The following is a 26,770-nucleotide window of genomic DNA, read 5'->3' as shown; positions in this document are numbered from 1 at the left end:
CTTCCTTTTGTGCTTGTCCATAGAACAGATGGGTGACTATTAACACATTCAAACTTGTATAAGCAATGCCCCATTATAGAAGTTCAGCAAATATAAAGTCAATGCATTTATTGAGTGTATGTAGATCTTTTATGCATGTGTGTGCCTACATACAGTATATGTGTATAATAATATATGGACGGCATAAAACCACCTTCACAAATGTATAAAGAATTAATATGTTATGAACTGAGCAAATAGCAGTAAGTCTAACGTCCTCTTCTACAAATATGAGGAAGGTATAAAATGTAGGTGCTTTTTGGTGGGGAAGGTGAACAGTTGTATAAAGAGCATCATTTGTGCAGAAACCACAGAATTGCCAAGGGTCTGTGGAGAACCAGATGTTTTCCGCATGATGCACATGGACACATGGACATGAGCACAGTCATAGACACACACAGATATATACAGACAAGTGAGCATTCATGGACGCAAGCAAATACACACATACACACACACACCACGCAGTCTGTCTTACCATTATAGCACAGGTCTAGTACCATGTGAGCAATAACCTAGCATTTCTGTCTACTGTACAGTTCTTAAAATCTTGCCTGTGTCTCAGATTGCATCACAGAAATGAAAGCAGTACCTAGAAGGTTCTATATGTGTGTAAGGCTTCTTTTCTTTTCTTTTTGTGGCATAAGAACAATTTCATGGCCAGGATACATTAGAGGGGATGCAAAATCAACATGATGTGTGAAATCGTGAAGATTCCTTGAGAAACTGAGCTGCCTCCAAGTGTAAACCATTCCTTCCTGGATATTTCTGTTACACTTTCCACATATGGTAAGTCGCATCAGCCCGCGGCTGTCTGATCCCAAGAGGATCCCCTGCACCACACACGTACCACATTTATTCCCAGTGTGCCTCCCTCCCCACCCTCGCCAATGAGAGAAAAAAGGCGAATTTATTGCGTGACTGCACATCCACTGCTCAGCCTGGAACACCAATAACGAGACAAAAAAGAAAAAAATTAAACAAAAAAGAACACCCAGGCCACCGTGCCAACAAATTTATGTCTCATGTAAAAAATATCACAGCCCTCGCAGGGACACTTTGAGTCACATCACGCAAATTGTGTCTGGCGTATCTGTGGGCAAATTTATCAAGTTCTCAAGGCCCTCTTTTGCATTGACATTGGAATAGTGGAATAGCAAATATAATGTTTGCATACAGCTCTGCCCTCATAATCTTTTATGGGCATATATTATTTGCTTACCTTACTTACACACCACCCCTCCCCCCCCCCCCCCCCCCCCCCCCCCCCCACCACACACACACACACACAAGGCTTTATACTAGATGTTGCTGCATCGCTACAGGGATTTGCTTCCATTCAGCCAGAAGACCATTAGTGAGGCCAAGCACTGATTGGGCGATTAGGCCTGATTCGCAGTTGGCATTCCGATTGATCCCAGAGGTGTTGGATGGAGTTGCGGTCAGGGTTCTGTGCATTCAAGTTCTTCCACACCTCTCACAACAACACCATTTCTATATGGACCTAGCTGTGTGCCGAGGGGCATTATTGTTGAAACAGGAAAGAACCATCCCCAAACTGTCAGGGAAGCACAGATCCCTCTAAAGTATGGTTGCATGTTGTAGCATTAAGATTTGCCTGAAGCTAACAGGCCCAACCCAGAAATGGTGAGATGTGAATTCTGGCAGTAGCATTCCAAATGGTTGCGCTTCAGATGATTGGTGTACATCCAGGCTGCAATGCCAGTCAGACAGGCATGCAAAAATACATGCCTGAACTTGCCACTCCTTCGGACAGAGGGAGAAAATAAAAAAGTGAATTTCATCAGCATAGCAGTGATGCAATATGCCATGAACTGAGATAATGACTAGGTGATTTATTGCAAAAAGAGAAAGGGACCAAGCACCAAGCCCTGTGGGACAACAGTCAAGAGGAGGTGGGTGGAGGAGATCCCCACCAGGTGACCTGAAAAGATTCATCAGCAAGAAGAATCAAAGCATCTACGGGTGGATCTTGAGATTCCCATCGCAAGAGGTGATAGACGAATCCAGTGGCTGATAGTAAGAAATGCAGCAGACAAGTCAAGTAGGATGACAACGGAACTGAGTGGCTTAACTCTTGCAGAGTGAAGACCCTCTGTTACAGTGAAACAAACTTGAAACCAGACTGATTGGCATCGAGGAGGTTCTTTTGCTGAAGATAAAGATATAGTTCATATAAAACCTCAGCAGTGACTGACATAGCACAGGGCATCACTCTGGCATCTGGTAAAAATAGAGAATCTTTGGCCGCAGCTGTATGTCTGTTACTCTTTAAAAATGTGAAAGGTAGAGTATGTATCCACAGGCCTTTTTTACACACACTTTGTGATGATGCAAATACGTCCCGCCACAATGGATGTGGGCAAGTTGCACAGATACACATAAATGAAAACAAAGCTTTGGCTCGGAGCCCCTTACAGAGCCGTTAAAGCACAAACACTGAAGAGGACCGAACAGCAGAGTGCGGCCGTTTACACAGAGACTGACACGCTTAAACGCTCCGGGGCCAAGGCCGCAGTAAAACTGCGGGCTGCGGGGGCTGACATGCCAGAACTGCTCTAAGCTGTAATTCTCCTGATGAATGTACCTGTTTTCTCCCATGATTCACTGTATGTGGCTTAATAACTTGCAATGCCTATACATTGCATTACAGTGATGCGTGCCTACCTGTTGCTATATTTAGAGAGGTACACTGAAACTGAGACTGTTGGAAGAATTTAATGAAGATGTATTAGACAACAGAATGTTGAACCAGTAATGAACCATACTGTCCTTCAATCATAATAAAAAGTAGTTGTTGGACTAAAAATAAGGATTCATTTTGTGCAGTTGGGGAATAAAATTGGTACTTCCAACTATAAACCAATTTACTTTCTGCTAATCCTCTGACAAAGCTGCAGAAAATGCTACAAGGGGAGGGCAATTTGGTAAGCCTTATCCAGCTTAATGCATGCATACTCTTAAGGTATTTTCCTTTAAGTTTCTACAGTGTTTATTGCACCATAGGACACAGGTTCTGACGCCAGACAGATGTCACATCACTGAACTCAGAACCACTGCGTTTCATGGTTCTGCTATGTTCCGCTAAGGGCCCGTGTTCTTTTGTTTATCTCTGCCTAAAAAAAAAATGAAGAACACATTTTATGGGAGGGGTCTGTAACATCAAAAACATGCAATCAAAAATCTTTTTATCATGCCTATTCAGTCCATATGTGAGGTGATCTTAAATTATACCTCATATAAATGCCATGGAATACAGAGATATTCCTTCATTTATCACATCTGATGGGCCGTGTGCAGATTCAGCCATTTACAAAGCGAACCACATTCGCCGAACATTCCCCTTTTTTCAGCAATGTGAGAAAACCGATCGTTTCCCTTCGCGACATGGCTGCTTGTCCGAGCCGGCTAATGAGTACCAACCCCAGCCACGTTCTAATTGGCAGCTCGCTCGCTGCTGTTGCTAGGTTACGGATGGATGCCAGCCAGCCACTGTGCGCGTGTGAGGCGCCAAGCAAGCAAACAAGATGGAGCTCACAGCCACAGTGGACGGCTTGCTTCGGATCACTCACGACAAACTCCATCTTACTGTCTTTCTCAGCTGTGCTGCACGGGGAGTTTCCAGCAACAGTGAGCTGTTCATTGTTTTTCAACGACACACGCCCTAACGTGGAATATCTCAATACGAAGCCAAATATGAGATCCAAATTTACTATATGACCAATACTAGTTTAAATATACTGCATATACTTTAAAGATACATCCATCTTTTTCTTATTTTCGTGCATGCCATTTTTAACTCTTTTGAAAATGCATCTTGCCACAGTATCATTTTGTAATGCATTCTATAGTATATTCAGTTATTGACAAAAACACAGCACAAATAATTAGCCATAACTGGTGTATTTTCCAATTAATGTTAAATTTGCATGCAGAATATGTCATTTATGTATTGTAATTTTTTCCCCATGTTATATTTTTATGGGTGCTTTTGCAAGCTGTTACAATTCATGCTTTGGTAAATTATAGGGAGAATGAGTATCCTTATACAGGCACTTCATCTTCAGATAATGACAGAAAACCCATTATAATTGACAGCTTGGCCATTGAATGAATTGCATCTTTGACTTAGGCTTGTAAATGATCGAATATAGCTTCATACCCCTGCTGCAGTAAGAGCAATATTGGGTTTTAAGAGAACATTAATTCCAACAGCCTCTCGAAAGTAAATAGCATTTTCAGGTAGGGGCTTTTTCAGTGAATATTAAACTGAAATCAAGATAGTACATTTGGATGAACCGTTGCAAATGATAATGCTTTATTGCTATTGCAAGAATCTATAAATAATTAATTAAAATTAAAATAATAACATAATTACAAATAAACCAACAAACAACTATGTGCTGCTTTTTTAAATGTTGGTTTATACGGCAATGTTTTCCCAATAGATTCTTTTGAAATGGTGCCGACAGCTAAGACAACTGAATATGGAATCTTTTAAACGATAAGCACAGAACATTGTTGGACGGGGTCTTTTAACAATACAAAAATCCTCACAGTGGCAGACCAAAAGACAAAGAGCTATGCCTATATCTCTACAAACCATAGCTACTTGTATCTGTATGGAGTGCAACCAAGTCCTACGAAATCACGATGGATTGCCCTTTGTGAAAGAGGATAGGGTTTCTAATGCACTTCCAACGTTCTTCCAACAATGTTTTGACCGTTTGGTCTCATCTTGAGGGTGTTTCTTCATATTCTGTTTCAGTACCACTCCTCAGCCATGTAACTGATATAAATTGTACCAATTCTGCCTGTTTTGCTACTCTAACAGTTTCTAAGGCTTGTTTTATCAAGTTTGACCATGGGGTTCAGCTCAGAACATCACACAATGCAAGATAACACACATTGCTCAGTCTTTCGGGAAAGCGTCTTCCCAAATGAATGCATTTAAAATCCAATTAAGATGCATCTTAATTTTACCACCTTGCAGCACTCAGTCAAAAGATAGAGAATTGACTCGGCAAAGACTTGGAACAATCATAGTGAGACAAATGACAGATATTTTATAGATCAATGCATAGGCTGACTATAGTATAACTTCCAGGATCCAGAGGTTGAGCTAACCATGGAGCCAATTTGCCGTTGACCTACATAGAAACGCGCTCCAGTGCCATGTCAGACTACTTATGTGAAACGGATCCAACTCACTGAACACAGTTCAAATCACCCAGGGGGTGTGTGTGGGAGGTGTCATATGGTTATACTGTGAGCAGAACAAGATTATTTTCCGCAGGGACAGTACAATTCCTTCTGGTTTTGAGAGGACAAGAGCTTCTAGTTTAATGTGTACCGATCAAAAATGTGTCATCTGACCATCAAGGAAGTTGAATAAACCACAAGCTTGCATGCCAGTAGAGTCAAGCATGCTTCCAAGCTTGTTCCATCTGTGGTGGATATCCCAAAAATTAAATTGATCTCCAAATCTATTCAACAAGGTTACCACAACATTAAAGGAACCATCCATCAACTGAAATAAAACATTAATCATACAGGCTGCAAAATAATGAGCTATGAACAATTTTCCTCTGGAAAACGACACACAGTAAGTGTTCTTGTGAATATTTTCAAGGGTTTTCTATAATCTTTCACTATAAACGGTCTGTTCTTTAAATGGCCAGGAAAAAAACATTAAAAATGAGAACAGCTGTCTGTCGACTGGCTTAACCACCCAACCACAGAAGTTCTGAACTTAGTCTGCTTTTAACAGAGGTGTTTGGTAATCACCTTAAATAAGTCTGTCAATGAAATAGCTGCACCTTGGAATATACTTGAGAAATGCAGTAGTTGCTTCATTCAATACTGTTACATCATATAGTGGGGGATAATTATTTCATAACTCTCTGACACTGATAGCAGGCTTGACAAAGGTGTACTCAACAAATCTTTTATAAAAGGAAATGCATTGTTAAACGCATGTATGCAGTTGCTGACTAGTTAATATTGAATATGTCAGGCATGGAATACATGCCGTATATTTTGCCATATAATAAAATATGTGTTGCTTCTCTTTTCAGTCTAATTTGTAAACACACACACATATATACATTCACCAGCCACTTCATTAGGTACACCTGTTCAACTGCCTGTTAACGCAAATATCTAATCAGCCAATCACGTGGTAGCAACTCAATGCATTTAGGCATGTAGACATGGTCAAGACGATCTGCTGAAGTTCAAACCAAGCATCAGAATGGGGAAGAAAGGTTATTTAAGTGCCTTTGAAAGTGGCATGGTTGTTGGTGCTAGATAGGCTGGTTTGAGTATTTCAGAAACTGCTGGGATTTTCACACACAACCATCTCTAGGGTTTACAGAGAAAATATCCAGTGAGCGGCAGTTCTTTGGGCGAAAATGCCTTGTTGATGGCAGAGGTCAGAGGAGAATGACCAGACTGGTTTGAGCTGGTAGAAAGGCAACAGTAACTCAAATAACCACTCGTTACAACTGAGGTATGCAGAAGAGCATCTCTGAACGCACAACACGTCGAACCTTGAAGCAGACGGGTTACAGCAGCAGAAGACCACACCCGGTACTAGCAAGTACCTAATGAAGTGGCCGGTGAGTGTGTATATATACACACACACACAAACACACACACATATATATTTACACTTTTATCATGTTCCTCATTAAATTCACTGTCCTTATCTCTAATGTTCAAATGCTGGATGGGCATACAAGTTTTTCAGCACTACCAATCAATGAGAAACAATACCCTGAAGAAGGCAATCCAATGGAGGGCCTGCATCAGAACGCATAAACATCATTCGCACCAGTCGTTATTTATTTTCATTTGATCAGCTGCACCAGTTGTTATTGTTGGCTGTCATTAGATGTAACTGCAGCGTTGATACTTGACCAGAAAATCCACGCTGCTACTGCAATCAGTGGTTTTTGTTAAAGTGGTAATATTATGCCAGGAGGACATGGCAGGCACCTAACGCCCAGTTTCCTCATACACACAAAGTCCACGGGAAGCCTGTGGAATTCACCGGCTCTTCCTAATCCAATTGGATAGTTACAAGAACCAGAAAAAAAAACTCCCTGGGCTGGGTATTTTGACTGAAGCACAGGGCAAGGGCTACTCTAGCTGTTACGTAAAAGGCGGTGGTTTACTCACAAGTATTGAGGGACTACTTGTCTGTGTAAGACAAATATCTATACACATCTGTTAGCACCGCAGTTTTTTAGAATGTCTGGTTTGCTTGAGAGTTCACCCTCAAAATGTTGCAACTGAGCATAGTAGACGTTTAAAGTACTGAACTCTGAGAGTTGTCATTTCAAATTCAAAGTGAAATCTGTTTAGCAAAGTGCTATAACCTTAACCTTCCACAGTATATAGCCAGCTACATGAATGAGTGACACCTATGACAGTTTTTTATTTTTTATTAAATGGGTTCAAGCTGACTGTGACCAGGGCACTTGCAAATAAATAGAAGCCAAGTCTTTTATTTTGATAGACATACAGTACAGTGGTAGGGTACATGCTTTATTCACACAGGTCAACCTGTCTGGAACTACCTCCAAAAATAAAGTCTCCGCCAAAGTGGAGTGCCATTATCAGTGAATTGCCCCAGGTTTGTGCTGCATTGGGCTCTTAAAAGCGATTGTATCTGTGGCAGATATTTGTGATCAGACAATCTTGTGGCACGTATCTCTTCAGGAAACAGTTCCTATCAGCCACCGCTTCTATTAAATAGTTCTCATCAGTCTGCTGCTCTGGAATATATTATGTTCCCAAGGAGGACTTTAGCTTTAAAAGCTGAATCAAACCCTCCCTCCATGCCCTCTGTGGGTCTGACGCCCTATAATTATCTTTCTTCTTTTTTTCCTATTTGGCTTTTTGCTCCTGAGCTGTTATTACGAAGAGAAGTGAATTGCCAAGTTTGGGCTCTTTACAACTATCACTCTCTATTCATATTCACATTGTTTTGAGGAGCATAAGAAGAGAAAGATGGAAAAATAGAATGCCTTCATTGCTCAGAACAGTGGGGCCTGTCACATCAAGTGAAATTTCAGACAGACAAAGGGCCCATCTTTATACAAAACTTGACAGCCATGACAAAAAAATCTCACAGCTCAGAAACTGTAATGTTTCGGAGCAATAATAAACTTCATTATCCATGAACCAAGAGATGCTAACTGGACAGGAAAGAAGTAGAAAGCTTTCTACTTAAACCAAAAAAATGCCTACATTGATTTTGGTCAAGGTTGTTCAGCATCCATTTTGAGGCACACAGATGCATAAACACAATATAAACATTCTGAATTATGAGAACAAAGATAAATAATAGATGTTTCCCTGACAATAAATCTCATCTCACATACAATATGTGTATTTGGCCATGTGGGGCATCCACTATCAGAAACTAAAAAGCACAATTATTTTGCTCTCATGATCCAAAGTAAAGATTCTCTCTATGTTCATTGATCACTCAGACACTATTTTGTCTGGCTACTTCGGCCCAGTACTCAAATCAATAGCAGATTTAAATTGCTCGCGCATGCTGCATTTGAACGCAAAGCACTGAAGTGTCATATAATATTGCACTGTACAGGTGCACTGGATAGAAAATAATCTGGAGGCAGCTTCCATGTGATCTTCACAAGGAGGCTGCTGGAAGGCAGAGAGACTGCCAAGATGGCCACCTAATCAATCATGCCACCAGTGGCCATAGAGAGGATATTATCTTCCTCCGTCCAGGGGGAAATGATAGGCCAGTGCTGTGAGAAAGCAGCTCCTCGACACACAGACAGTGTCTGGGGCTGGGCGGTGAATAACTATGAAAACACACTAATGCAGTTGGGTCAAACCAGGCCTGGCATAAAAACAGCTAAAACAGGACTGGCGAGGAAAGGCGCCTGTAATATTTCATACACAGTGTGCAACACAGAGCAAAAAATGAACTGTCTTAATGGAACGCTGCAACATCCATAGGCTTTACAGATTTAAAGAGTATTTTGTTCCAACTCCTTTATCATCAATTATCTTCCCAGTTCATACATCTCCTCCTTTTCCACTGTCAGAGTTATTCTGGACACCGAACGATGGCATGCATTGGCCAGGAATCTATTCAGAATGAAATGTTGGGCTTTGCCTGGTCTCAGAGCCAAATGACAGTGGCAAAATCTCTGGTTTCAATCTATATCGCAGCTGACCACCCCCATGACTACACCCCCACCCCCCCTCCCAAACCTGAGAGAATGCAATACTTTGCTTTCCCACCATTGGCTGGTGGCCCCCGGCCTCCACCGCCGTCTCCTCTTTGTCCTCCTGTCAGCCCAGACGATGCAGCCGCCCCAATAAGACAGATTTGGGCTGACATGTCTGTGCCCAGCCTCGCTGTCCCGTCGTTGTCTGGGTGAACGGGCGGCACCCGAGTGGAGGGCCCGGCCCGTCAAACTCAGGACTGCCGATTGAGGACAACGTGGACCCAGTAGCAGCGAGGAGCCCTGCAGCCACGGCTGTTCGTTCACCAGAGACGGACCTGGGGCATTACCCAAACACACCCCCCCCCACCCCACCCCCTCAACTACCAAAACCCTCCCCCCCAGTCTCTTTCAGTCAGCTGTTGGACACCCATCCCCACCCCCCCCCAACCCACACACAGCTACCAACTACTGCCACCTTGCCAAACAAGACAGCCTCCCGCAAGTACAGCTCCCGCCCTGAGAACATGCAGTGGTATGTGCGAAAATTCCTGCAGGAACGTCCTCTCAGCCGGCACTCATCCACTGGATGGAAAGTGACAGAACTGGGACTTGTCAGAGTATGTGGCAGGGCCCCAGAAATTACAGATGTGCCTCTTTGCTCTCCACAAAGCTCATTGCTTTTGTTGTATATTAACACCAAAGTAAAGATTTGAGTTTGACACCCCCCCTCCCCCATCTCTCCTTTTATACTCCATGTTGAGAAGCATTTAAAAATGGATAAGGAAGGAGTCTTCATAATATTACCTTGCATTGAAATTCATGCAAAATTGTCCTTTCCAGTCATGATGCCTGGTACCAAAATTTTGGACAAAGATCTGGCTTAAACAGAGGTGTGTGATGGGGGGGGGGGGGGCAGTCATTGGGGTGGTCTGCAGAGAAATAAATTGAAACTGGAGATATGTCCCGTCTCTCTTAGACTGAACAAAGCCCAACGTTCCATTCTGAATTGATTCCTGACTGATATTTGTATTATCTTGGTGTCCACTTGGACAAGGAGAAGGTGTGTGAACTGAGAAGACATTGAGGACAAAAGAGTCAAAGCAAGATATCCTTAGGAATGGGATTCCCTGAATGATTTTTAAAATGACCCTCGAACCAATAGCCTTTGTCACGATTTATTTAAGGCATATGACAGGATTGGCATAACAAGTTGGAAAGCTTTTTTTGCCATTCACACACATGGTATACACATCCCTCATTAACACATGTGCATTGCGTCCTAAATGAAGATGTGCATTTTTAATTATTTTAAGTCGGAATATGCAAAGTCTCCAAAGACAAATCATTGCAATAATTGAATTGTGTTTTTCCTCAAACACTGCATGAAATTCAAGTTCTTGTACAAATGATGACTCTCTCCAAAGAGATTTACTTTAAATTTCTGGGAATTTAATAATATCAATGAATTTCCTTATTAATATTTTTCAAACCAAATACAAATGTCCTCATATTTTGTTCATTAAAACCTGTCAGAACACAATTACAAGCAATCAATCAGTGATGTTCAAATGTTCAAATGACTGAGTATTGGCCTTCTAGCGCCTAATCCTGACCACTACACCACACTGGCCATGACACCAATCAGATGTCAGGACTGAGACCCCACCAAAAATGCTGTTTTTAAAGCATTCTGCAGCTCCCCCATCCCCCCCACCCACCCACCCCCCCACCTTATATGTATGAGAGGGCCTCCCCCTGCTACATTAATGGGCCTAAGGTACTGAGTCTGTCTGTGTCCCCACTCCTCACAAATAACTTGTTCCTTCAGCACCCATCCTTTGTCAGATATTCCTGGCTTTAATTTGCCAGCTGGCAATGTCCATTTCATGTCTTTGCCTGGAAGTGCTTTCTTCTGAATAATGAGACTCTATTCTATGTTTATATTGCAATTTCCTTCACTGCCACTTCTCAGCAGTGGAACACACAATTCACAAGAAATGTGCCTGCTTTTACCCAACATGCAACACAAACTAACATTGCAGCCTGAATAGACTACAGACAGAAAGACAACATGGATGCTTCAGCAATGTGCTATTATCAAATGTTTATCATTTTTGGCAAATCCATTTCACATAATAATTATTGCGTGAATAATTATCCTTCCTTTGGAAATTTAAATGGCACCATTTACTTAGGTATTTTGATATTGGTGGCTATCAGAGACTGACCAAATGTGTGAGTACAGGCTCATTTCCCATCTGCACAACTCAACTTTGGTCAGCACATTTCCATTACAACACAGAAAATAGATCTTGAGATGGAGTGGTTCATGATGACACCTGTTCACAATGGCCAAAAGCATGCTCATGCAAAATTACATTGTGCATCTCTGTTCCAGGTTCATTTTCTGAACCAGCTGAACAATGTACAGCAATTACAGTTACAAAAAGATATATTTAGGTATCTAATGTGACATTTTTTCATACAGATAATCCTATGTCAACTAATGTTAAAAATTCTGTTCTCTATGATGAATCCATTTTAGCCTAAGCCTGGTCAAATTATCTCAATGAGCATCGGCAAGCACATTACACCTAAATTCAACTGAGGCGCTCAACAAAAATGCATGACCCAGGCTAGCAGGGGGGCGTTACTGTCCCTGCAGCACAATACAAATAATATACATTCTGTTAAACATGGAAGATAAGATTGGGGAATTTGTACGGTCGAGTGGCAGCCATTTTTGTCATGCACAAAAGCGAATCATTTGAAGAAAGAAACAGCCATCACTATCGAATTTTCGTTCAAATGGAATTGTCTGAAAATATTAAATATACTCCAATTGCCAGTACCTTGGAATAACGAAGGGACGCGAGGCACTCTGCGTCAATTGTCGACTTGTTTCTTCAAACACACAAGGCAATATGGGAATAGGGAGACATGCGGACGCTTCCCCTTCTCAAATATTATGTGGACAGAATAGGTTAACAGGTTGACAGCGCGATTCATATATAGCAGAATACAGATATAGCAGAATTAAGAACGTCGACATGTATTAATTCTCTCGCTCGGTCATTCTGCAAACATTGTTTTTATTTGTGGTTGTAGGTGGAGACGGCGGACACGACTGGCTGACGTCGGGCATTCCATAGAACAGAACAATGCATAGCATACAGCTTCAGGCATAAATAATGTGAACACTTTAACACTTGACGTATACGTAACCAGTTAGCCGGTTCCGATATGAAATAGTAGTATTTTTTCTTCTTCTTCGGAATCAACCAATTCTGATTATGTGCGCAATACTCAAAAAATGACATCTATGCAATACTTTGTCTCTAGCTGACATCGACGTTCAGTCTGCGAAGCAGGTGTTATTCCAATTAGGAGAAGAAAGCTATCATTTGCATTGCAAAAAATGTGAACTGTGTGACACGTTTTTCCTGTACCCGAGTAACAACCACAAACGGAGAGTAAAAATGGAAATTACAATAACGTTTTTTTTTTTTTTTTTAAGATGTGTAGTTTTCAGCTTAGTCCGTGGTGGAAATGAATACTGGAGATGCGTCTTGTGACTCCCTCATCTCATCCTACCCCATCTTTGATTAAGACCAATAAAATATTTACTGCCTGATTACGCATGGATGAAAAAACATTCAGATGGAATTGCAACTCTCTTTCTTAAGGATCGTCGTCTCATTGCCTTGTAAATTAACCGACAATCAATTGATAGGTGAGAAAGAAAATCAATCGCCCATCCACACCCTACATGCAATGCGCATGTGCTTCGTTGAAACAAAGAACCCGGACAATCACTAAGGAAAGTCATTCATTCTCCAGACAGAATAGTAGAATAGTTCAGCTGGCAACGCTGGTACATGATACTATGCCGAATTCGACAACATACATTGACCAGTTACTTATTTTACATGCTTCATATCACGTTCACATTTTAATACTAGTAACAATGACGATTGTTGAGCCCCCTCCCCCGTATGTGTCAGAAAATCTAGACGGACCGTTTTCTGGCGGGCAAGCCTCCAGAAAATGTATACATTATTAATTTCATAGCATGACACAATTTTGCCGTGTTTGTATGGAGGTCGGCCTTTTATAAACCAGCTAGGCTACGTTTTCTTAAAAAGGCTAAGTAATATAAAATATTGTGATCTGTCGGCGATGTACAGCGCAGCAATAAGGCACACCCCCAGACACAAAGAGGTGGAGTATAAAATCTTATTTTAAACCATTACGATTTATAATTAACAGGTATTATTTTATGCATAATTTACATAATTGTTTTTGGAAAAATCTGCATAATCTCTGTTTTATATAGCATAGCCAACTTTTCAGATGAATTAATCATATAGTCACAAAGCTAGCTTTTTGGGGAAAATAACGTTTTCTTGCATTGGTAATGTTAACCCACGATCAACATTGCCATGAACACATTTTTCATGTGTTGGATAAAAATGACACTGAGTTAGCTAAAGACAACGTGCAGAAAAGAGCCTACGCCCCTTTATTTGGAGATGTTCTCACAAAATACTATCGGGGCTTGTATTTTTTTTTTTTTTATATATTACTTAGACTTCACATTAAATGAATTATTTAGTGCACATTTTAACAACACTGTCTTTTTAATGTATATGGTGCATTCATTGTGAAATCTTCACAATCGAAAACCACTATATATCCAAATTACGCTTTAGCTCTCCAAAGATAGATGGTAGTGGGAAGCAACAGCCAGATAGCCCAGCTGTTTAAATATGCGCTCCCTCTTAACATGACGGGAAAAATGGGAAAAAAAATCTACTGAACATTTAAGTGACTCTTACCGTTCTTCGCTGTGAAGTTCTCCCTGCTGAAGTGTGTGTGGAATTTATTTTTCAGCGGCTCTGTCTGTGCGCTTGGTAGCTGTGCCTATTTGGGTAGTGCTCTGCGCGGCTCTCCCTGCATCTCATACACGCGCACGCTCTCAAGCTGGGGGGCAGTTCGCACACTACTCAAGGGTGTATAGCGCGATTGAAACCAGGAGGGCGCTGTAGTAACGTTACCGTGGATCTTACCGACGTTCTGGTGTGAAATCAGACCCATTTTCCTCCATTCAATGCGTTTTTTTGTTTTGTTTTGTTTTTTTTGGAGAAATGGTTATGGCAAAAATGAGGTCGAAATTATTCCTTAACATTTCATAATACGAAAGGAACACACATACACATGCGTCAGTATTACGGGAAACAATGTTAATCATAATTTCATAACCCAATTATCATTTAGGTCACCAGTACTCAATGCATATACAGTGTGTACAGTAGCCTACAACGGTTATACATTATAGTATGCGTGATGCGTTACTGAATCCACCATGCGTACATTTTTACAACTATGTATTTGTACATGTTTATGGTGCTAACGTGGATAATTCTTAGATTAATTATTGTGTGATATATGCAAATGATTAGACTTGTATCATAGATTGTCGCAAGATCCAGCATTTCCACAGCGGAATTTAAAACATTGGCGCCCCCTGCCCATGGGCATATTGCATATTTCGCACACTTGTTCTGCATTCTGATTGGTTTATTGCCGGACTATCTCTGCTAGGACAGTAATTGGAAGGACAGTATGAGGATCACCAAAAATCCATTACAGAATACATATCTTGAAATCACTTCTTTGTAGTTTTGACTAAACTGTTGCCAGAACACCACTGACAGAGAACCCATCTGTAGGTTCCATTTTTTTTCACTGCATCGCATCTCTCTCTCTCTCTCTCTCTCTCTCTCTCTCTCTCTCTCAGATTAAAATTCAGAATGCATTGTCAGCAATCACGTGCGCAAATATGAAATGGAGGCTAAGTTAAATGTTTCCAGAAAAAAATGGCCGGATCACAGTTATTCGTTTGTAGTTAGGGTAGCAAACGAATAATGTAGCAATTCTGTTTCCAAAGGATTAATACTCCACTTCGTCAAACCATTTTCTTCTTCTTCTACTACTACTTCTTCTTCTTTTTGTACTTCTGGTATGTCTTCTGTCGGGTGATGTCCTCTGTGACTTTGTAACTACAAGCATATTTTAACCTCGTAGGGTTATTACGCGTGTTCTTGGTTTGTGTGCAGATTAATGATGCAAACTTTGATGATGGGTGTCTGGGCCAATTACCGAGTGGCCGTCTGGTCACTGTACCCTTGGCTGACACCCCAAAGCGCAGCAATGCGAGTGATCCACTGTTATCTAGAGCCTGACTGCTAATAATATTTTCCTGCTGGCAAAATCGTCGATTTATCTAGAAATGAAAACAAATTATTTTTATTTTTATTTTTCATTTTCAAGTACTTTATTACCATCGAACACGTGTGGAAATATACGTTTAATCAAAAGGAAGAAAACATTCCTAAATAGAACGTCATCACTGGGCTATAACACCCTATGTATTTAAAAGGAGAAAAAACCATCCCACATAAAGGTAATTAATTGGAAAGGCAGAGGCGGATCCGCGTTTTATATCGTAAATTCAATTGCAGCCTACCGGTCAAGGCATTGGCCAAAATCTCAGATGAATTCGGACATTCTGATGCTGAGGTATACACGTTCTTTTTGTGGGAATGGCAATTGCCTGGGCGTACTGCTGCCTTGGGTTTCAAAGAAGGAAGCAGTCAAGTGGATATTCCCTATTCCCAGGCCCGGCTTCACCCCATCTGCCGAAAAGCTGATGGCAAGCTCTGAAAGTGACATGGGTCGGGTCACATCTTCCCGAATGCAGAAGGACATATGGCTGTGCATGCGCGTAGGAAGTACAAAACCGAATGATCTGATTTATTGGCTGGGAGCATGACATGCAGCACCTAAGTTCAAGTTCACAAGACCTGAAGAAACACGAGTATCACGTTGTTACAACAGAATTTAATATGCTGCACACGTCACATTAGTACGTTTACAACACAAGTATTAATGCAAAATAAAGTACAACCAAACATTTATAATTTACAAGCCAATTATCTAATAAACCTTCAAGATGTGCAGTGAGCACATCGATGGTGAAAAATGATAAGACAGAGAGTCATGGACAGGCAAGTTTGCCACCTCCACTCATCTTATCAATGGTAGACCTATTCGTCTTTCTGCAACTTTGTATTTGTTGATTCCCCTTGGATTAAATTATTAAATTATAGTTTATTTTTCAAACAGCCCATGAAGGGACTATGAATTCTTATCTGTACCAGAAAATTCTTAAGGAGAATGTCTGGTCATCTGTCTGAGCTGAAGCTAAAGCTTAATTGAGTTATGCAGCAAGACAATAATCCGAAATATAAAAGCAAATCCACATCTGAATGGCTGAAAAGAAACTAAATAAAAGTTTTGGAATGGCCTAGTCAAAGTCCAGTATTGAACCCAATAGAGATGCTGTGGCAGGACCTGAAACTAGCAGTTCATTCTCAAACACCTACCAATTGTCTGAATTGATGCAGTTCTGCAAAGAAGAGTGGGCATTACATTTACATTACAGACATTTGGCATACGCTCTTATCCAGAGCAACGCACAACAAAGTGTATAAGAAGAGTGGGCAAAGAACTGTTTTTCATTTAATGAAATCAGGAAAAACAGTTTGAAAATAACACAAAACATGTGTTCACCCCAGATAGAGACTGTATAGTCTCTATTGTCTCTAGTGGTAAACTGGGGCAGTGCATGCTGCATATTGTAAGATTTTGAGTCATCGAAAGGGTGTTTGATAACTTCATGGAATAATGTCTTTTTGGAGGGAAGAACTTCTGTTTACGAATCAATATTCTTTTGCTAGATGTATTGTGAGGATCAGCTGTTTTTGTGACAATGATTCTGACTGGTCATATCTATTGATGTTCTCCTTTTGAATGCAATTTGACAGGAGTTGACTTGGTCTCTGTTTTCCTCTGTGTTTGTGTGTGTGTGTGTGTGTGTGTGTGTGTTATTTTCAGTTATAGTCAAGTCTAGGGGCTTCCAAAGCCTTGATATTTCTGTCCTGTAAGTACTTCATGGTTGATTTAGAAGTATGCTTGGGCTCAATGGCTTACTGAAAGTTTATGCTGTTATTGACCATAAGAGCTCCAGGACCCACAGATGCATGCAAAACATAATCAAAGACCGACCCCATATATAAATATACACAGACACACCCCACATTTCAATGCATGTATGACATTCTTTTCAATGTGAGTATCCTTTTGATCTCCCCCACAGCTGTGCCTGGCCAAAAAGCTTAATTTTAATCTCATCTGACCATAGTACCCAGTTCCAGTCCAAATTTAGCCTTGAAACTTCAATGGGAACTGGCCACTATGACCACACACTTGTGCCTATACATTGTCACAAAAATGTTTCACTTTTCAGAAAAAAAGTGGAGTAATGATAATAGTGGTGATGCCGGTGATGATGACAATGATTATTGGCAGTATTTAATAATATATTTGGTCACATACACTTAAACATAAATAGTTCACATTCATTTTTCAATGTTTGGATAAATATTGTAGTATAGTTATAACATTACACAAAATAATCGTTTTCCATTCTTTAACTGAGACTGTGCAAAGAGATGACAAGTGGGTTTGGCTGAGTTCCAAATTTCCACTAGATGGCACCAGATTCAAACACTGAAACTCTGAAGGTAATAATAGTGTTGTTTACATTATATATTATGTTATCTTTGTGACAAAATAGGAGAATAAATGATTGCATTGTTGCATTTGAGCAGAAAGCAAAGAATGCAGACAATTCACATAGCAGCAAATTCCTGGCATTTCGTTTTGTCTCCTGCAATCTATCGTAATTATACTTTTACAGTACAATTAATGCATGATGAGGTAGTCAGTGCTACCATAAAACACTGACAATCCATGTTAGCCTGTTACATTAAAATGCTTTTTTTCATTCATGGTAATATAAAATTAAATTTGTAAACACAGTCATGCAATCACAATCCAACAATACATAATGTGAAAATAATTAGTAATTCTCAAATTTCTTGTCGAAAAATGTAATGAAAATGTTATTATTCTCTAGGGTGCTACAACAGCAATACACCACATAAACAAAATCCCAGTTCTTCAATAAACTCTTAACTGCATAAATATCAATATCAGTATCCAAGAGTGTTATAAGGACAGAAGGTACACTGCTAGAGTTAAAAGTATCAGTTGATTTGCCATTTTGCTATGCACATTCTTCACTGAGAAATTACCTTAATGACTCATGCCAATGTGTTGATGTCAAGTCAGGAACTTTAATTTAATTTGATTAATTTCTAAATGCTTTTAGAAACTACTCATATTATCCAAATGGATAAATGTTGTATTTATTTATATATTTATTTGTTTGCAAATCTAGTGCCTTAATTTAAAAATATAGAGTCAGGCAGTTTATTGTAATGTAGATTATTATTAGATACTTAATTTTAACCTGGGAAACCACTGCTTGGTATTACAATAAGATCTAAGATTTTGTATTCACAAACTCAAATTTCTCCCTTGCATGCACATGAAACAGTTTCCATGTGACTTGCCATGAAATCTAGACTGATTGCTGCATTTCTGAGCTTTCTCTACACCATCTTCCTAGTTAACTGGAAAGAATACTTCTAGACTCACAATTAGACATGCTTGTAGCAGGAGTGTGTCTTACCCATGATGCCATGCTCTGCCCATCTGCACACAGCCAAGCTGCTTCTTCATTGCATAATTCAAGTCAGGGCTTTTGGAAAACAGCAAACCATTTGATATGTCCTGTAATGCATGTAGTAATGAAGGGGATGTAAGGTTTTAACCTACACCTACCTACAGATATATGCGTAATATATGTGTAGCATGGATCCAAATAAAATAATCAAGTGTGTGTGTGTGTGTGTGTGTGTGTGTGTTTTGCTGCTTGCAAATATCTAGATACTTCAATTAAACATCTTTGTCATGAGAGCATGTCTTCGCTAGTGTTTGCTCAATGACAAAGAAAATCCACTTTCGTGGCCTTTAGTTTTGTGTTGTGTTTGCTATTTAAATTGAGTTAAATTTTGTGTTTGCGGTGTGCTGCTCCTGCATTGCTCTTGGTCTGTACTATGTTATGTGTTTATGTTTTGTGTGGACCCCTGTGGCTGCTGCATGTGCAACAGATAATGGGGCTCCAAATATACAAATGAGACTTTGATACATGATGAGGATTGTCAAGAGAAAAGAAAAAACAGGGAACCTTGAAGTCTAAAACACAACACGCAATTTGTGGTTTGAGCCTGGAGACAATATCAAGCATGTGATTACCTGGACTGTTGAATTTTGGCAGTTATCCTCCACGTGGCCATCTAGGCAGTCCAAATCCAGAAATACTTTTTCAATCAGCGCTTGATGGGCATTTTCATTTACTGCCACATTGGCTAATACCTGACATTGTGTCCGACATGCTGAGTGTCAAAGGACATGAGCGTTGCATTGTCTTTCTTCTCAAGAGGCAGTGTCTCCGCTTCATTGGATGATTGACTTGTGGTTTGAGAGGTAGGCTCTAACAACCTTGTTTATTTCACTTTCATGCAAGAAACTTTGTGCAAATACTTTGGAAGAGGGGTGGGGGCGGTGCAAATGCAGGTTTTTGCTACCACCAATTACCCAACCTTAATTGGCAAATTAGTTGTATATACCATTGGTGGTTAAGTCAAATATTAGACCACAGATTTTGGATTTTGAAATTAGGAATAGGGATACTAAAAAATCTCATATCTCATATCATCTTATTCATGGGCTTTTACATACATTTTGTGAAAATTACAGATCATATAAATGATTGGGCTAGTTAAATAATCATGAACAAAAATGATACAGTGCTCCTTGCTCACCCCTGTTGTGGAATATAGTTTACAACATATGTAATATGTGCATGCACTTCTAAATGAGGCTCCAAGTCTTTTTCTGAGTCACAAATGTACAGATTCTTCCATAATAAGCATGTAGTATCCTAAATTGAAAAATGCATTATGTCTTGGGTCAACCACACCCATACATCTTACCAATTGAAAGGATAGCAACCCTGTACCAGCCCATGAACTAACCTTCCATCCTTATAACCATACATTCGGATAGTTTTGGCAATAGTTTTGGCACATTACCCACAGATATAGTTGTTATGCTTTCTTATGTATTTATAGGTCATGTTCCTTGTTGCATATGATCGCTTCCAGCCATCCATGTTTTGAGGCTGGCCATTGAGAACGTGCAGCCAGTGCCATAGGCAAGGGACACATTTCTTGGTGGAAGCATACATTCCTATGAGAACTGGATGGCACACTACTTCCTTGATTCTGACATCCTGTGGGATGGTTGATCTCCGATAAGTAGATGCCAATTGAGAAGCTCAGTGCTCCTGCACACCCTCACTTCCTGCTCTGTTTTTCTGAGAATAGGAAGCGGGGGCGAAATATTAAGGCAAAACACTATTGAGAACACTTGTGTGGGAGCCAGTGAAACTGCCAGCAGCATACCCAAGTAAGTTCCATAAATTGGGCTTTGGATGCAGTTCTTCAGTGTATTTCAACATTATGCAGGCTTATAATTCCCACGTTGACAGAATTTTCCCTTTTTCATTAGGGCAGTTTTATGCACAATCATGCTTCTGATTAAGAGATTTCGCAAAATGGAAACCATGCCATGTTGTGAAAGCCATTGCAATACAAACTAACCAATTTTATTGGTGGTGCGAATCTAATGTGTCCTTTATCACTGCACATCCTTTTTAGGAGCTTTGTCTTATTGGTTCTGTGAATTGTCAGACTGGTAAAATTCCCATTTCCCAGGAAATCGTGGCAGGAAGCTGCAGTGGAGCAATCTGGGAATCTGGGGGACTCACTGTCAGTGTAATGAATTGCAGCACTTGTGCAGCTGCCTTGCATTCCATGCCTTCTTCGCAGGAAATGTTCGCGGCTTAAATCCCTCACAAGCCCTTTGGTTTAATGAACCTGTGTGACCATGTAAATCTGGTCACTGAAGTGCCCCTGTCCTCCCAGACAACCTTTTTTTCTGGCACAACCACACATTTTTAATGGTAATGCATTTGGCTATCATGTGAGCGGTCCCCTTCTTGCGTAAATCCCTTAGTCCCACACCAATGTGCACTTCCAGTGTGCACAGCCCCACTCCCACTGCTAGTCCCAACAGATCTGTCTTACATCAGGAACAGGAAGTCCCACTGGTGCATGACAGCTGGGCTGCCATATGCGTGTGGCGGGAGGGTCAGAGGTCGCACTGAGAAACGGTTCCAGAAACTTACTGTTGTGTCAATGGGAGGTGAATATGCCCATTTAAAGAAATTATTTGAAAGTCAATGGCTTATGAAATCTGCAGAATCATTCAAGGGGGATAATGAAGGACAGACATAGTGGGTGAGGCTTTTTCTCTGTAATCACGGGCAATTACACAGGAACACAGAACATTTAACATAGTTTAAATTTGAGTCAATGTGCTAGGAAATGACTTGGCTGATTTTGACTGTCACCGTGGTGACCTTTTTGCTGCTGTATTCCTTCTCGCTGCCAGATGGATGAACCTGCCACATCTTCTCTCCACTGCTGTCAAATCTGTGCAAATTTGTGTAATATAGTGTATGTGTCTGTTATAGACTAGTCAGTTGTATATATAGGGCCTGGAGACTGACAAATATGCTTGTTTCTGTGTGTGTATGTGTGTGTGAATGTGTTAAAGAGTACATCTGAATCTGACCATGTTGTAGTGTGTGTGTAATACAGGCAAACAGAAAATATGTCAGTTATGCAAACCTTCACAAAGGCCTATGAAGCAACTGTTATAAAAAATACATTTTAAAATATTTTCAACATATTATATTCAATACATAAACTACTATGTGTGTTATATAATGAAAAATAACACCTGGGAATTTGCATTTTAACATATATAACTTTTTTGCAAAGGGAGAGAATCCCCTACTGTTTTATTGAATTGTGTTATCCCTATTTGCACAAAATATGAATGTATATAACACGTTACAGTTAATATTCTTTTCATGTCAAGGTTTTCTCTTCCCTGGGGCATATATGATAAAACATCTGTTGAAAACAGCACAGCTGACATAGTACACCATCTGGAACCATATTTACCAGAATGTGTGCCCTTTAATAATTTTCTATTCGACTAATCAATAAAGTGGAGTTTCTTAAGCTCACCGGTTGAATGGTATTCCTACTAAATAATAAATAGCCTTTTGTTCCACTGGCTAATTTATATTACCTCTCAAGTTGGGAAGAAGAAAGCACTGGCTCATTAAAAGGTACACAGAAGGGCTGCTCAAATGTTTCATAGTTTATTAGTCTCATCTTTTTTATTAATCCTCTTTTAACATCGTCCCCTTTCTTTCACATCCTTTTAATATTCCTCTGCTTCAATCAATGTCATCCTCCTGCCCAGATTCATCTTTCTCTTGCTTGTCTTCTTTCTCTTTTTGTTCTTCCTGTTTATCTTGAAAACTTGATAATTTGCCCTATATAATAGTATGAACATATTAGAAAATACCAAGCAGCATACTGTGAAACTGACAAACTGCTTAGCATAAACATGTCACGCTTGGGCATGATACTCAGGTGGACATGGGTCCGCCAAAAACTTATGACACAGGGATCATTCAACCCTACACCCCAGCTCAACCACTCTGCTCTGCTGCAGCAGGCCATCCATGTGAATGGTTTTCACTCGTCCCAGCCACGGAGCTTCTCCACCCTAGCTCCCGAGTGGTGGAACGAACTCTCCATTCCTCTACGAACCATTCAGTAACTACCCATTTTCCGCCATGGTCTGAAGATGGATCTCTTCAGTCTGAACCTTGACTACTCCTCTGCAGGGTTACTCCCAATCTAGTATAACTCTCTTATACCACTTGTGTCTTGATTGTCTAGCACTTTCATGTTGCACTTGTATCTTCATCTAGCACTCTTGTGTTGCACTAGTATCATTATCTTGATGTTGTAGTTCTTTATCATATCTCTTGTAATTATGCCTCACATCTAGTTTGACTTTCCATAACTGCACTGATATATGCTTAGTTGTATGCTTAAGCCTACACTTACTGCGTGAACTAAACTTGATGTTCATGGCTATGGATAACTGGTACTTCATGAGAATTGTACCTTGCTGGACCTGTGTTCTGTAGTTGTTCCATTGACTTTTGGTATGCACTTACTGTATGTCGCTTTGCATCTGCCAAAATAAAATGTAAAATCTGTTTCACTTGAAGCTTGCTGAATTCACAGGCAGTCATCATTGGTTTTAAAAAAAATCTGCATATTGTAGTTCACAAAGTAAAAGCGTATTTCAGGAGTGGAGTAGCCTTCATTGCTTCCACTGCTTCTAACATTGATCTGCAATGATTTGAACATCTGAATATCTGAACTGAACATTTCCTGCAATGCTGAAACTGGCTTTATTACTTGCTGGTTTCTTGTTCACGTGCAAGCTATGGTGGGAGATGACAAATTGCAGATTTGTCCAAGTACAGCATCTGAACCAGTTGTGCAGGGTTGTGCCTGGTTTCAGGAAAGTGGACTGTTACAAGGATGGTCGGTCGGCGGATTTTACAATTTTGGAGCAAAGACTCAACTTTTGCTACCGAAGTGGGGTGTTTATTTACAAAGTGCCCCCACCTATTATACAACATTTACATGTATGTACAAAACAAAAGAATCAGCACATCAATTATACTCATTCAATTACACTCAACCAAATACACCCACCACCTGCCAGCCCCTACTGAGAGCAAAATGACCTGTTTATACACAACACGTTATCTATATCCGGACTATACGATTTCCATACAATATTCAATTATCTCAGAAGAAATTACAGTATATATTTTTACGTATATAAATAATTATACATATATTATCCATTGCTATTTTATATGTAATAATCGCCTATGTAACTGGGTATGAGGAAATATTAGGAATGCACTTCATGTTCCCCCAACCCAGTCTGAAATAGCCAATCATTCGGTGCAGCACTTCCAATAAAATTGCACAGAATCGTGACGCTCGAATCACGTCATGTTAGTTTGAAAATGGAACAAACGGAATAAACCACGGTTGGTAGCAACTCCTAACACATTGCGTTTTTTGAACATGGTATGTTAAAATAAATCAGTTTAAAGTTTGGAACCAGATACGTATGTTTTAGTGGTTTGCAGTATATTGTGGTGGTCAACAGATGTACAGTAGTGAATGTGGTTGAGTTGACAAACCGGCAAAAGAAAAAAAAAATGGTGCGCACTACATTTATGAAAACGACATACTCGCGCCAAACAATCGCTGCCATAATCAGATACAGTTTAAAACGCGAATGTTTAAAAGAAAAAAAAAGTGTCCTAGCAGAAGCGGTGGGTTCGCTCCGTTACATGGACCAATGACCCTCTTTGCTGATTCGACCCACAAATAAAGTTGTGGTCTGACTGAAGTCACACCTTCTCATCACACGACCACACCAAGCTTAATCACAGGACAGGCGGACGGGAGGAACAGCATGTCAGAGAAAAGCGAGCTGTCAATCATGTCACTGGCGATTTCAGCACAGCCAAGCTGGAAGGGTATCATGTTTAACAGAACAGCCACATAACCTTTAAACAATTTAGAGTTTGCACTTTATTTCAAAAGTTGCTTTATAACGTTTCAAAAATGGATGTATTGCCTCCCAACTTTTTGCATTATCATTTATCTATGATCAACTTTTGTTCTGTCACCACAGATATGTAGACAGCAAGATATATTTGGCTTGTTTTTTGAGCATATTCATTCATATTGCTAATTAAGGCACATACAAGTTCCCCTTCTTATTACCTCCTTTTTTATTCCTGTAAATGTAGTGATGAAAAGTATCAAATGGAATACAGGCAAAGGGAAAAGCACTAAAGGAATTATAGGGAGAGTCTTCATGATTCTCTGCTAATTATAGATACTGTTGAAGTTTTCTTCTTTCTGTCTGAAACTCTGAGAGCAGGAAATTGCTTCAGTGAGGTTTTTAGACTATCGCTGATACAGAACTGAGGAATGTGGGGCAGCGGAAAGGCTAACCCTTATCCTCTATCTTAGGTGAAGCCCAAATGACGAAGGAAATGTTTGTTTTCCTCTTCCTGTTGGTGGGGGACTGCAGGCTTGACCGGGTCTGCCGGTGTCTGAACACACTTGCATCGCACCCTCGTACATTTGAGCAAGAGAGCGGAAGGGGGGCTAAACATCCAGTCGGTCTTAGGCAGCACTGTTCGGCCCAGACCCTGGGGGGCAGCCGTGCTTGTGGGCTACTGTTTGAGCCAGACAGCTGCTTCAGTTAAGTGGTTTTCCAGGCTCAGTTTAGAGGGACTTTCTGGTTTAAATACAGCTTGATAAACCCGCTGAACCATGGCCATCCAGGACCAGCGCCCAAATCGTCCTCTTCCCAGGGTGGTTTTCTGTAGCTGTGCTTTCAGCTCCTTAACAGCCCAAAGCAAACAATCCTCACCAAAGCCAACACTCCATTTCTACCTTATCCACTGTAATGCACTTTCTTTGGAATGCTTAATACAAAAACTGTTATGAGTGAAATGTGCTATTTTTCATTATAATTAAACCAAACCAGAAGCTGGCGAATATTTTAAAAAACCTTTGACACTGAAAGATCAGCAGACAAAGATAAACAGATTTACAGCCAAATGAATGTTTCTAACCACAACTTTTGGATTCCATCCAGATTGCAAAAGTCCTGGATTGCGGAAAGATGGAATTTCGTGATATTTGTTTAATCGAAAAGCAAGAATGTTGGAGATTTAGTTCCTGAGCAATCAAACCCCAATTTTAGGTTTAAGACTTATATGCATGCTAACATGTGCAGCCTATAACATTAATAACTTCAATTAATATAAGCAAAGTCGTTTTTCTGAACCTGTTTCAGCACATATGAACAGCCTGTAATTGTAACCGTCAAGGCCAGATTAAGGCAACGGGAGCTAAAATCAAACTGGTTAGGAAACATTATCCCTTGTCTCCAAGTAAAATCAGTTAAATAAGTTTTACAACTTTAATTATATAAATATGCATAGTTCATTTTCCAGAAATGTGTTGAAATGCTGGGAAAATCCAGCATTTCGTCTGTAATGTGTGACCAATAACCAACACATACCGAAGGCTTGCATACATACATCCAGTTTACTCATAGTCATAATTCCACGTTCAGTACTTCAAGATAGCCCTTTATCGACATCAGCTTCAGAATTTTGATGGATTTGCAACTCCCATGTATGTATTAGCTCTTCATTAAAAATATTATTACCCCTTAGCCCCCTCACACATGCATAAAACAAGTAATAATATTATAACAATTAAATCCAGTGCCATATGTGTTGTCAGATTTCAGAGGTAATCAACAGGAGACATCCATCTGGGGATTATTGTATTACAGGCTACTAGCACAGGCTCCATCTCGGAGACCTAATTTCCTACCGTAGAAATTCA

The 26,770-nt window shown here is 40.2% G+C and overlaps 1 protein-coding gene across 1 annotated transcript in view; it reads right to left on the bottom strand.

Moving 5' to 3' along the window:
• The window catches only part of basp1 (brain abundant, membrane attached signal protein 1), a 46,267-nt gene extending 31,954 nt beyond the window's left edge, over nucleotides 1-14,313 (bottom strand). Inside the window, exon 1 of the mRNA XM_035430755.1 lies at nucleotides 14,114-14,313. The gene's annotated coding sequence lies outside the window, so the exon portion shown is untranslated. The remainder of the gene's footprint in view (nucleotides 1-14,113) is intronic.
• Nucleotides 14,314-26,770: the final 12,457 nt, after the last annotated feature.

The sequence above is a fragment of the Anguilla anguilla genome, chromosome 8 (assembly GCF_013347855.1).
Source record: "Anguilla anguilla isolate fAngAng1 chromosome 8, fAngAng1.pri, whole genome shotgun sequence".
Classification (NCBI taxonomy): Eukaryota; Metazoa; Chordata; class Actinopteri; order Anguilliformes; family Anguillidae; genus Anguilla; species Anguilla anguilla.
Note: the sequence above shows the minus strand (reverse complement) of the source record. Positions and strands in the feature narration are given on the sequence as shown.